We start from the raw sequence: 14476 nt of genomic DNA on the forward strand, positions 1-14476 counted from the left end.
ATGACCCAAAGAAGAAACAACAGTCATGCCCAAAAGGGCCATGACCATGTGCAGCCAATTTGTCATACCAACTGTGCTCAATGTGTGCCCAAGGACAAGGCCATTAAGAAGTTCATCATTCAGAACATTGTAGAGGGACATATCCGAAGCAAGTGTCTTCAATGCTTATGTGGTTCCCAGACTGTGTCAAGCTGCATTACTGCGTGAGCTGTACCATTCATAGCAAAGTGTCAGGAATTGATCTTGTGAAACCCGGAAGGACCAAACACCCACACCATGATTTAGACCTGCCGGTGCCATGACCTCCACCAAGGCCTGTGTAAAGAGGTGGCTTTGTAAGAACAGAAGGAAAACAACTTGGAGAAATAAAATGGAAGGTATACTTAAAAAAAAAAAAACTAACATAGACAATAAAATACACAAAGGAAGGTGTGAACACAGTCCCTGCTACCACAAATTATGTAGTCACAACATCTGAATTTGGGGAAATGACAGAGATATCAGATCTAGAGTACAATGGGCGTGAGCCTTAGAGTGAGAAGACTGCCTTTGTGATCATAGTATCTCTCTCCCCTTCTAGGTAAGCACCACACTTGAGTGTTTTAGAGGAAAAACACTGACGAATAGACTTTCCAACTTTGAGAACAGTCTTCAGAACATTCACATGGTCTGAAAGTTATAAGTGTGTAGCCAGAAGTTTTCTCCCACCCTGTCCAGCCCCGCGGTCCTGTAGTCATTTATAAAAAAATCACTCAGAGAGCGGTCCTCTTTTCCTCCTGTGCAGCTCGGGCCCCGTAGCCATCATGAATGACACAGTAACGATCCGGCCCAGGAAGTTCATGACTAACTGTCTGCTTCAGAGGAAACAGATGGTTATGGATGTCCTTCACCCTAGGAAGGCAACAGTACCAAAGACTGAAATTCGGGAGAAGCTAGCCAAAATGTACAAAACCACACCAGATGTCTGTCATCTTTGTGTTCGGATTCAGGACCCACTTTGGGGGCGGGAAAACAACTGGCTTCAGCATGATCTGTGATTCTCTAGATTATGCTAAGAAGAATGAGCCCAAACACAGACTTGCAAGACACGGCCTCTATGAGAAGAAGAAGACCTCCCGGGAACAGTGGAAGGAGCACAAGAACAGAATGAAGAAGGTCAGGGGCACCGCAAAGGCCAACGCTGGTGCTGGCAAAAAGTGAGTGGAGATTGGATGCCGCCAAAGGAGTAGATCTGCAGTGATATGATCTGCGGTGGTGTACAGACAATTTCGGAGAGAACAAATAAACTAAAAGCTAATGAAAAAAAATCACTCAGAAGCTTATATTAATTATAACTTCTTTGGCCATTAACTCAGGCTTATTACTGATTAGTTCTTACTCTTAAATTAACCCGTAATTCTTTTTTTTTTTTTTTGGTTTTTCGAGACAGGGTTTCTCTGTGTAGCTTTGCGCCTTTCCTGGAACTCACTTGGTAGCCCAGGCTGGCCTCGAACTCACAGAGATCCACCTGGCTCTGCCTCCCGAGTGCTGGGATTAAAGGCGTGCGCCACCACCGCCCGGCTAACCCGTAATTCTTAATCTATGTCTTGCCTCATGTTCTGTGGCTTACCAGTCTGCTGGCATGTTTTTGTTCCTTTGGCGGCAGCTGGCATCTTCTCTCCTCTGCCTTTCTTCTTCTCTCTCTAGTTGGAATGTACCACCTAACCTTATTCTGCCTCACCATTGGCCAAACAGCTTTATTTATCAACCAATCAGAGCAACACATATTCACAGCATACAGAAAGACATCCCACAGCACAAGTGTAACACTGTCAAAGAAGGAATGTTTCTGTACTTTCATGAAGGCCGTTAGAAAGAAACATCATTTAAAAACTAAGGTAGGTGGCCGAATGGCTCAGCAGGCATAAACACTTGCTACCAAGACCTGAGTTGGATCCCTGAGCCCTACATAATGGAAGGAGAGATTTGACTCCAGCAAGTTGTCCTTGGATCCCCACCCATGCTGTGGCTCATGTCACCCTCCACCAAGTAAATAGATAAGACGTAATATTAATAGTAATACTAAACCAAAGGGGGATGGGGAGGTGGCTCGATGGGTAAGATCCTTTGCTATTCAAGCATGAGGAACTGAGTTTGAATTCCTAGCCACCCATGAAACGCCAGACATGGTTGTGCAAGCCTGTCACCCCAGCACTGTTGGCGAAAGGGTCAGGAAGATTGTTGAGGCTTGCTGCTACCAGCCTGGCTTTAGATTCAGTGAGAGAGCCTGTCTCTAGAGAATAGAGTGGAGAGTGATAGAACTGCCTTCCTCTGGTTTCTGCATGCACACTCATGGGGGTGCACACCTGGACACACACGTGTGCACACCACACACACACAGTAGGAAAAATGCTAGAAGCCGTATCAAAGGCTTTTACAATTTTTCTTCCTGCACAGTAAGGTAAAAAGTATTCAAGAATCCACTCTTCTTGCCCAATCGTAGTCTGTATCAGCCCTTGTGCCTCCTGCCTTCCCAAGGCATCTTTGTGCTTGACTGAAATAAAAGTTTCCTGAATGTGAGTATTTGCACAACTTGAAGCTGTTCTGTACACGATTATGTACCCTACCAGTGCCTGCAACAAAGCATTTCAAAAACTAAACGTCACTGAAGAGAGCTGAGCTGCCCAGGAAAAGTAGCAGTCCTTTAATTCATCTTGTTGTATAAGTAAGGTATGAATCAAGAGAAAGCCCAGGATCCCCATGTGCCCATTTTATCACCGAACTGTGTCAGATGGAGGCCAAGTGGGTCCCAGCCAGTGGAGCCCTGAACTAGAGGTTCTATGTTTTTAGGATCTGGGAGCTAGGAAGAGGGTGCAGGTAGGAAATGCGTAAGTGCTGAGTCAGAGTGGTATCAGGTATGCCTCCCTGCAGGTCACTGGGAAAGGCCTCTGTGGAGAGGCCCCCAAAGAGAGGTGCCTGAGTGAGGAAGGCAGATGCAGAGGGCCCAGCTGGGACCTGAGTCCTTGATAGTGATTCTTGTCTGAGATCACAGTATCTTGGCTGTGCCCCAAGTCTGGCGTAGGAGGGCAGATTTTTCCCATCTGTTCTGTAATTGCCTGTGGTCAGGCCTGAGAGATCACACACGGGTTTGGGGGCAGAGGTCAACCTCCTCCGTACGATTGGAAACAGTTTAAATGTTCCTCACTAGGGTACTGACTACGGCAAGCCCGGACATTGTTTTACAGTATAGTAGAGAAACCTGAGTCTGTGGCGGCATGGCCGGGAGCCTCGCTGGAAAGAGATGATTTACTTGAATGACTGAAGAGAAGGTACAGGGTTTAAGGAATGCGGTGGCCGGTGGCCGCTGGGTAACAGCAGGGAGGCCATTACTGTCCCTAGATCTGACTGAGTGCAGGAGAGAATGCCCAGAGAAGCTCTTTAAGGGATGGGCGGTTCAGTAGACAAACATAACTGCTTCGGAGCTACAGCCTGCGAGGTGCCTGGCCTGTGAGTACCCAAAGAGGAGACATCACCAAGAAACCATCTGTCTTTTGCTAACGCGTTTTCTCTGCTTCACCCAACTGAAACCAGAGGGTCAGCAAACCTGTTTGATGTGGCCTCTAATGGAGAAGGACATAAAATTTGGAGAAAGAAGAGAAGGTTGAAGTTGCAGAGGCAAACAAACTGTCCGGTTCAGGAGTTTCACTGTGTAACTATATGTGTGTTCAATTTGGTATCCATTATGCATTTAGTTTGTTTACAGATATAGCTTTTGCTCATTGCTAAGTCATTTAATTAAATATTTGCATGCCTGTTCTAATTTTCATAAGCTAGATGGGAGAGAGTAGCTGATAAAAATCTCCAGAAAGCTAACACTAACAAGCATGGGGACCAGCTTGTCTTCCTGTGTCTTCATTAGCTCTAAGTTTAATTATCGATCGTTGCCATTTTAATAGAGGGAAATTCTGACTTGCTGTTTTAACCGTTATGTCTTTGACTTCTAGTTTTACATAAAAATACAAGACCAAGTTGCTTTGGGCATACCATATCACATATGACACTGGAGCTTCCCAGCTGAAAAGGGCCTCCTGATATCTAATGGTAAAGCCCACGACTCACCTAATAGCAAATGGTGAAGCCCATAGCGGACCTAATGTCTAAAGGCGCAGCCCACGGCTCAGAGCTTTGATTAATGTTCTAGATCCTCTCTCTGTTTGTTTGCTTCTTGGTGAAGACCTCCCCCCTGGCTTGTTGACTTCTTAACATGTCCTCATCTGGCCAGAGTTCTCTGGTGTCTCTTCCTCACCCCCAGGATCTCATATGTAAGTCAGACTTTTCAACACCATGACAAGAACCTGGGAGGACAATTTTAAGAAGAAAGCTTTATTTGGGGTCATGGCTTTCGAGGTTTCTAAGGCTGCCCAGATCCTTTGCCTTAGACCTGAGGCAAGGGGGCACAGCAGGGCAGTGGGATCCTGTGGTAGAGAAGGCTGCCACCTTCTAGAAACGAGGAAGCAGAAAGTAATAGGAAGGGACAAAGGTCAAGCTATATACACTTGGAAGATAGACCACCAGAAACTCACTTTCTTTTATTATACCTTACCACCTAAAGATGCTACCACCTCCCACAATAGTGCACCAGCTAAGCACTAAGGCTTGAATACATGATGAACATATCAGAGACATTTCATACTGAGACAATAATACCTTATTGAAATGAAATGGAAAACCATTAAACTGATTTCCTTGAGGCTCTGCGTCCAAAGACATTACAAACTAGGCTTTCAACTTAGAAATTTTGGGAGCTCATAAAAGTCCCTGCCCAGCCTAAGTTCCATGGAAAATCCTAGCCCTAGTCACTGGCCAATTATTTCCTGTCTAACATTTGTAAAGCAGTTGAAGGGCAATGCCTCTTAAACTTTAACATACACGCAGTTAGCCTGGGAGCAGTGTCCAGATGATGAAGAGTGTTCGGATCCTTAGGTAGATCTTAAGAATACCCCCCTCCTATCTTCCCCCCATGCTGCTGAGAACGAACACTAGACCTTACAAGCACTCGACCATTGAGCTCCATCATTACTCCTTTCTTATGAGACAGGGTCCCAGACTGGCCAGGAACTTGCTATACAGACCCAAAGGGCCTCAAATTCATGACCCTCTTGCTTCCACTACTAGAGGACTCAAATGCTGGGATTTCAAGTGCGAGCTGCCACGCCTGGGAAGAATGTGTTTCTAACCTTCTCCCAGGCAAAGCTGCTGTGGCAGTCATAAGGACTGTATTTTCAGTAGCTGTGATACAGACCACAGAAGCGTTGATTTGGAAGCTTAGAAGAAAAAAGATTTGAGCTTTGTTTATAAGTACCACCTTATACCTAATCTATGTGTATAAATTAAATATGTATAAAATTATGTATAAAGAGCAATGGTTGTTAGATACGGTTTAATATGTTAAAAATCATATTTGGTTTCAAATAGTACGCCAGGTGTTGTAGATCTTAGATCCAAACATTCCCAGCACTGTCACTGTCTGATTCTCTTTAAATATTCTACCTCTATCCTTCTGAGATGGGAATGAGCAAAGATTCTCTCTTCAGGGAAGAAGTTAGGAGGTAGAAGGAAAAGATAGATGTTGGTAGGCATGGTTCAACCTCACTTATTCTCAAAAATTGTATTGTGTCAGATATGGTAGTGTGTAACACGAATCTTAAAAGGTCTTATTAATGAAAACAAACCCGGAGCCAGGTATTGGGATGAACACTAAAAGATCAGAGAAACAGAACAGGCCACATCCAACCTCACCTCGCCAGTTCCTTAGCTGATCTTGTTTCCTCAAACTGAAAGCCTCTGAGTCCTCATCCGAATGGATATCAGCTGAACTGCTGCTAAAAGCTAAAAGCTTAAAAAGGCTCTAGTTCCTGGTCCTCATGCATTATATACATTTCTGCTTCCTGCCATCACTTCCTGGGATTAAAGGCATGTGTCTGTAGATGTAACCATCTTGTTAAATAAGAAACACAGAGCCAATGCAGAGATGAAAGCCCAAGAGATCAGAGCAATAGCTAAGAGCTAAAAACCTTACCCTTCATTGCCGCTGCTGTCCTCCTCAGCAAGTGCACTACTTCCTATGTATCTGTCTTTATTTAGACTTTCTGTTCTGCCTTCTCATTGGTTGTAAATCCAGCCACATGACCTCCTCATCACTGCTCATCTATACAGACTTCCAAATCTTCTATGGTTGGTATTGAGATTAAAGGCATGTGTCTCCATGCTGATAGTATCCTTGAACACACAGAGATCTGTCTGTCATGTGATTGGGATTAAAGGCGTGGGCTACCACTGCCAGACTTCTGCTATGGCTTGCTATTAGCTCTGACCCTCAGGCAACTTTATTTATTAACATACAAATAAAATCACATTTCAGTACAAATAAAATATCACCATATGTGTCACCATGCCTGGCTGTTTCCAGTGTGACTTTGAACTCACAGTGTGGACCTCTGCCTCTGGAATACTAGGATTAAAGGCGTGTGTGCCACCATTTTCTGGCCTCTATGTCTATCTAGTGGTTGTTCTGTTCTCTGACCCCAGATAAGTTTATTAGGGTGTACAATATATTGGGGGACACAATATCACCACAGTAGTACATGCCTGTAATCCATGAACTTGGAAGGTGGAGGCAGGAAGATCAGATTCAAGGTCATCCTTGGCTACCTAGTGAGTCTGAGGCCAGCCTGGACTACATAAGCCATTGTCTCAAAAACCAAACGTTCTGAACATTAAAAATACTTCTCAGGCTTTAGGATCTATAACTACCACATGGGACACTTGAGAACACTGCAGATGACTGGGCCGTGTTCTGGTGTGTTAGCACTAGCAGTGGAGGAGGCAAAAGAATGCATTTTCAGGGGCACTCCAGGTGAGTCTGACAAAGTTGGATCTGGACCCTGTTTTGAGAAACATTGAATTTCCAGACTGGCAGTCACCTCTGGAGAAGTAAAAGAAAATGGGCAAATATTCCCATCTGTTGGATTGTAGCCTTTTAATTCCAGTAAGAGAAAAACAAAAGACAGCACCCACCCATCTGCAGACAGTCTGCCAGCCCATCTCTGTAAATTTGGCAAATGCAAATCAATGTCACCCAAAATCCACAGGAACCTGGGATTACAGAGTTGGAGTCCCAGTGTTTCCTCCCTCATTTCCATTTTACATGGGGTCCCAGGAAGCATACATCCAGAGGGCACATTCACAGAGTACACACACCACACACACATACACATACCACAAACACACACTCACACCCACACCACACATACACACATGCACACCACACACAGACACCATACACAGATACACACACATATCACACACCACACACACACACACACACAAACTTTACCAAAACAAAGGTTTAATCAGAATTTGTAACACACTGATTTTTATTGTTTCTCTCAGATGTTTCGTTGTCTGGAAACGACCATGACACTGGTTCTATGGTTAGTGTGATGAACTCACTACTTCAGATACACTAATGTGATGTGGCTACTTGATGTCACAAATGTTCACAAGCTTTTAGAGCAGTAAAAAGATTCTTCTAAGATCACGTAGCTATGAACAGGACCACAAAGCTAGTACTCAGACATTAGACTTGTAATCCAACGGTATGTCCACCATGGCTGACTATATAACACAATGTTGTTTTATAGATCCCAGCTAGTTTTCTCCCAGGTCAGGGGACCTATTTATATTGATAGATTGCTTGTGTAGTTGAAATATTTTGAAGGGCACAAATGTCTTTTCCCTAAACAAGCCACTAGATGGTAGTGTAAACTCTCCTGACAGTGGACTATTTGTTGAGTTTAGTGAAATGAATTGAGGTTTGTTTTCTGTATTTGTACCCATGTCCTGTGACTTTCCAAATTCCTTTGTGGGAAAGCTGAGAGTTATTCCCACCCTGGAGAAACTGTTATATGATAATTGCTTTTAGCATAGAAAGTCTAAGAAGGTGGTTAAAGGCAACTGTAGTAACTTTAAACTCATCATCTGCAAAGAAATACGCTGCTTAGTACAAATAACCCACTTTTAAAATGAGGTACAGAATTAAGCAGGGCGTTCTCAAAAGATGAAACACAAATGGCTGAGAAACACCTAGAGAAATGTTAGACATCCTTAGTCATCAGGGAAATGCAAATAAAAACTACTTTGAAATTTTACCTTACACCAGTCAGGATGGCTAAGAGCAATAAAAAAAGTGACAGCTCATGCTGGGGAAGATGTAGGGAAAGCAGAGCACTTATTCACTACTGGTGGAAGTGCAAACTTGTACAGCCACTATGGAAATCAGCATGTCGGTTCCTTGGGAAACTGGAAATAGCTCTTCCAGGGAAACTGGAAATAGCTCTTCCAGGGAAACTGGGAATAGCTCTTCCTGGGAAACTGGAAATAGCTCTTCTTCAAGATCCATCTATACCACTTTTGGGCCTATATCCAAAGGACTCTACATCCTACTACAGAGACACTTGCTCATTCATGTTTTTTTTCTGCTTTATGCATAATAGCCAGAAATTGGGAACAATTTAGATGTCCATCAACTTATTAATGGATAATGAAAATGTGGTACATTTACACAATGGAATATTACTTAACTGTTAAAAAATTAGAAATTTGCAGGTTAATTGGATGGAGTTAGAAAGAATCATCCTGAGTGAGATGAACCCAGACCTAAAAACACAATACTGCCTGTTGTCTCTTATATGTGGATGTTAGATTTCAATATGCATGCTTACATCCCATATAACCAGAGAAGTTAGGGATCTAGTAAGGAACTGGGTGGAGGGGAGTCTTCTAAGGAAGGAGAAATAGAATATATTTTTATGAAAAGGCAGGGGTGGGGGCTGGAATAGGAAGATTAAATGGGGAAGTGGGGGAAGAGGAGATTTGGTGGTTTGAATGAGAATGAACCCCTCCATAGGCTCATATGTTTGAATACTTGGTCTCCAGTTAGTGGAACTGTTTGGGAAGGATTAGGAGGTGTGGCCTTATTGGAGTAGGTATGGTCTTGTTGGAAGAAGTGTGCCACTGGGGATGAGCTTTGAGGTTTCAAAAGCCCATGGCAGGCCCAGTCTCTATTTCTCTCCTGTTGCCTGTGGATCAGGATTTCAAGCTCTTAGCTACTGCTCTAGCACCATGCTTGTCTGTTTCCTGCAATGATGATCATGGACTAACCCTCAAAAATTGTAAGCAAGCCCCTAATGAAATGTTTTCCTTTGTTAGAGTTGCCTTGGTTATGGTGTCTCCTCACAGCAATAGAACAGTAACTAAGATGGGGGGGCAGGGTAAAGGAGGGACTATAGGGAGGGACAACTAACACTAAGGATTATTTGAGGACCATATGGACACCTACTACTGGAGAAGCTTCCTAACAGATACACGTATCTGAAAGAAATCTAAATGGAGTCACTGAGCAATGACAGAGACAATGCCTCAACTAGATATCTTACGTACCAAGTGAAACCTCCACTGCCAGGAATATAGGTTACATCTAGTTGAATTTTATGCCAAAAAGGCAATAAGGAAACCCCCAAACATCTCCAGCATTTGTCAAGACTATTGGCTGTGCTCTACAAGCTGATGGTAATTCCCTATTGCTGAAGAAAACACTTACATATCTCATTGAATACAGAAAAGTTGAGCTGGTACCTAGCTAGGTGCTTTACCCCTACTGACTATTGTTCACTGTACTGTTTGGTACTCTGCACTTGATTAGGGGAGAAAGGTAACCATCAACCCAGCTTCAAACCCTGAGTTGTACAATGGTGACCTGCCTACAGGATATGATGCTGGTGGAATAGTGGCACACTGTGGGAGTAACCAAATACTCTCTGATTGGATTTAAGACCCACTCCACAAGGTGAAACTCAGCCGTGACACTGCTCAAGTGCCTAAGAACTTGAGACTGGATAGGCCGTGGACCTAAGGGAAAAACCAAATGCTATTGTTCTGCTAAAGGAACATAGCAACAAGATGACTCCTAATGACATTCTGTTATACCCATTGGTCAGTGCCTCACTCAGCCATTATCAGAGAAGCTTCTTGTGGTAGGTGGGAACTAACACAGAGACCCACAGCAGGCGAGATTTTGGAGTACTCAGTCCTAAATGGGATGTTTTCATCAAACCCTCACCTCAGGCTCAGGGAACTGCAGAGGAGGAAGCAAAAAGATTTTAAGAGCCAGCGAGGATGAAGGACATCAAGGAAACAGTGTTCCCCCAAGACAACGTGACTGATGCACAAATGAATTCACAGAGACCGTGGCAATGTGCAAGAGCCTGCACAGGGTTAAGCCAGATGGGGTCCCAGCGCTGAGATGGGGAAGCGGACAATGGGCTAACCAAGAAGCTATTTGCAACTGATGCCCACTTTCAAAGGAAAATATTAGTTTTCTCCAGTAGAATCTCACTGGGTATATTAACCACATTTCATAGGTAGGCCCTATGCCCAGCAGTAAATGGTCAACACAAAATGAACTCAATGGTATCTTTGTAGACTTTAGGTCTCATATTGCTTTGTTTGGGCACTTTTTTGTCTTATTGGTCTTCTACTTACATATTTTGGTTTCCATTTTGTGGAAGGTGTGTGAGTTTTTTATTTTTTTTTAAGATGTGAAGGATGGAGTTGGGTGGCTAGGAAGGTAGATAGGACCCGGGAGGAGTTGGGGAAGGGAAAAAGTGTCATCAGAATATATTGTATGAAAAAATTGTTTTCAATTAAAAACTTTTAACAGAATAAAAAAGAAATATTCTGCTTTGTATGATTTTTGTCTTAGCTGCATCAAGGGTGGAAGCATGACCTATGTATGTACCATTAGCTAGTGGTCTCTCTCTCAATGTGTCTCTTTTTCTTCTCTTTCTTTCTCTATTTCTATCACTTTTCCTCATTTTCTCTTTCCCCCTTCCTTTCTCCTTCTCCATACACTGTTTTCTCTTCTTCTTTGGAGAATCCTGATAAATACAACTAATAAGGGGATAGTTACAATAGGTTACTTTAAAACGACCAATTTAGCATACAAAAGAGAAACAGAGTTAAATAAAGCAAATGGCAAGATAACTAGAAATCTCCACAACTGTGGTCTCCCACCCAGTCACACTTCTCTGAGGCCTTGTGAAAGGAGGTACCCATCTGTGACCTGCACTGTGTATCTCTAATGCTGACCACAACTTTTGCCACATCATAGGCACTTGGTAATATTTTTGGTTGAATGAATGAGCAGTTTTGAAATCTTCCAAACAGAAGGAAAGATGAGCACTTAATGTCACAGGATCAGGAAAAAGTTATGACAACTATATACTCAGCAAAAAGTCGGTATCCAAGTCTGCACATGAGTTCTACATCCCAGCTTTAAAAAGTTCAATAGAAAAATAAAAATGTGGACAAGAATTTCACAGCACAGGGAAGCTAGTCAGCTCATTAGCCTGTTAAACTGCCTCATTAGTCATCAAAGAAATGCACTTTATTAAAACAGGGACAGAACGACACCCAACCAATGAGACTGTCAAGAAGTTGGTATTCTAACAATAAAGGATGGGCAAGAACATGAAGTAGGAAAAAGAATACATGCATTATGCATAGGAGTGTAAATTGGTATAACTACTTTAGAAAACAATGTAGCATAAAAAATTCTTCTACCCAAGGATTCTACAGTCCTACTCTATCAGTTCCAGTGATCAAATACCTGACAGAAGTAACATAAGAGAGAAAGGCTTAATTTTGGCTCACAGTTCAAAGGGATAGAGTCCATCACAACAACAAGATATGGCAGCAGGAGTGGCCCAGGGCTGGGACAGTGGAAGCATGAAGGGGCTGGTTACATGGTAGCAACCAGGAACCAGTGTGTTCAGCACGAATGTAACCCCATCTTTATGTCCCTGCAGCTATGTCCCACATCCAGAAAGTTCTACAACCTCCCAAACCACACCAAATGGGGACCAAGTATCCAGATACATGAGCCCATGGGGAACGTATTCATCCAAACCGTAACATACTCCCAGAGAAAGCCTTGCACATCTGTAATGGGAAACATGAGAAAAGTATGGGAATGTTCAGAGCAGTGCAGTTTCTAATGGGAAGACATATGATCGGATACCCATCGACAGGTATAAGTCTCTATTGATGAGCAAAGAGAAAGATGACATGATGATGCCAGCTCTTGTATAGTCCCTGAAGAATTGTCCAACCAGAAAATGCAGAAAAAATGATTTTTTAAACCCAAGCAATGTAGTTCATCATGTCCCTTTTTTTTCTTCCCATTTTTCAAAATGATTTATAAGCCAGATGTGGTGGCTTTAATCCCTGCTTTAAGTCCCTTCGGAGGCAGATGAAAGCTGTGAGTTCTAGGCCAACCTGGTCTACATTGAGAGGGTGATATAGAGAGACCTGTCTACAAATACACAAAAACCAAACCAAAACAAAATTTAACTTACAGTAGGAAGTATGGCTATAAGAAGAGAAATAATTTGCCAAGTTGAAACTCTGACTTTACAAAGTCTAGAGTGTGAGTGTACAAGAAAAAACTTTTAAAAACAATTTCATGACCAACTTCAAAGTAAGTTTGTTAGTCTCTGACTTGCACACTGACTTCGTCTTCACTTTGAAACCCACTTACACCCTAATAAAATGAGCCCGAAAAGCCATGGGGAGGGTGTGGTCAGTTCCTTTCGCAATAGTAATGACCTAATGCCTGCGAGAACTGCCCTTTCCTCATAGCTGAGGCCACTTCAGCCACTGATGAAAACAGCAGATGCTGTAGGACGTGTCCCCTCCCGGTCAGCAGATGCAAATGGCCCTCTCATTAAAGAACAACAGTGCCAAGGAGTCTGTTTACTCCGCTAAGCCCCGTTATGAGAATACCAAATGTGCCCTCAAGAAAAGCACCATTAGTGTTAAGGGTTGAATTCCACCTCCCAGGAACAGAAAGAAGGCAAGGAGGAAGAAAAAAAAAAAAAGCCCTCTTGGGAAACAGGAGACTCAGTTAATATGCTAGAGGAATAAAATGTAAAAGAATAAGATCCAAGCAAAGAGTGAGGAGATTAGAGGGTCAGACACATTTGGCTCCTAGTGCTGGTTATTGCTAACTAGTCAAACTCTGATGCCCTATAGTTCTGAGAAAGCTGATTAGAATGTTACGTCTCAGTTCTTTTATTTGAGTGATGGACAAAATAGAAGATCCACCTTGCAGAGGTATGAGAATATAATAATGTCCATTTCATTCTTAGCCTACTCCACAGCAGGGGCACAATGACCTTAAGAGGGGGTTCTGGGTTCTGAGTTGAGTGGCTTGTTTTATTTACCAAAGGTTGCTTTAGAAGTCTCTTAAAGGGTCTTTATACTGCCAAGTTCATGTTCTGTATTTAAGCCACCAGCTCATGATGACTATCCAGAAGGCACAATGACAGTGTAAATCTGCCACGAAACGTGGGTTAGGTAGCAGCTAAACAACAACTGTGCAGATTTTATCTCTGTGAGTGACACTTCCGAGCTCCAGAATCCTACACAGAAGAACTTGTTTGACATCTGCACATGGGTATGTCAGGCCTTTCTAACTTGGCTCATCCAAACTGGAGCTCTTCCATCAATGAGTTGGCTCTTTCTCCATCTCAGTAAACTATGTTTTTGTACATCCAGATGCTCAAGCCAGAAATCTTAGAATCATCGCCAAGTCATGTCATCCCTTTTTAAAAATATTTTTTAAATCTTTGAGAATTTCTAACAATGCATTTTGATCATATATATTCCTCCCCCAACTCCTCCTAGACCCATCCTTACCCCATCCACCCAATTTCTAGTTTTCCTCTTTTTGTTTTTTTGGTTTTTTTTTTTAAACTCCTGAGTCCAGTTTGTATTACCCAACTACTCCTGGGAGTGGGACCTGCCTTAGAATGTGATCATCCAACCATGGATCACACCATTAAGAAAACTGACTCTCCTTATCCTAGCAACTATCAAATGCCAATAATTCCTAAGTTAGTGGTGGGGTTTCATGGTTATCCCAACCCCTCCCATGATGATATTTTGTGTGGCTTGATCTAAAGTAGGTCTTGTGTATGCTGCCACAATCGATGTGGCTTTATATGCACAACTGCCCTGTTGTGTCTAGAAAATGGTTTCCTTGAGGTTATCTATCACCTCTGGCTATTGCAATCTTTCCATCCCCCTTTCTTTAAAGATCCTTGAGCTTGAGTGGAGGAGTGTGATATGTAAATCCCATTTAGGGTTGAACACTCCAGGGGTTCTCATTATCTGCATGATGACCAGTTGAGGGTCTCAGTCCTGTGGTAATTGCCATTTACTACAAGCAGAAACTTCCCTAACTTCATTCCTTTCTAAAAGAAATTTTTTTTCATATTAGAAAGTTGGTAAATAGCACATAAACCAATCCTTGCTAAAGATAGTCAATAATGAAGATAACTTTATTTCCAGATGGATTTCTCACCTGGTCTTTGCT

General features: G+C 42.7%; 2 pseudogenes; both read left to right on the forward strand.

Moving 5' to 3' along the window:
• Positions 1 to 323, forward strand: LOC131896658 (small ribosomal subunit protein eS26-like; annotated as a pseudogene).
• A 448-nt stretch (positions 324 to 771) lies between these two features.
• Positions 772 to 1286, forward strand: LOC131896667 (small ribosomal subunit protein eS24-like; annotated as a pseudogene).
• The last annotated feature ends 13190 nt before the right edge of the window (positions 1287 to 14476 follow it).

This window comes from Peromyscus eremicus, chromosome 1 (genome assembly GCF_949786415.1).
Source record: "Peromyscus eremicus chromosome 1, PerEre_H2_v1, whole genome shotgun sequence".
NCBI classification, from domain to species: domain Eukaryota; kingdom Metazoa; phylum Chordata; class Mammalia; order Rodentia; family Cricetidae; genus Peromyscus; species Peromyscus eremicus.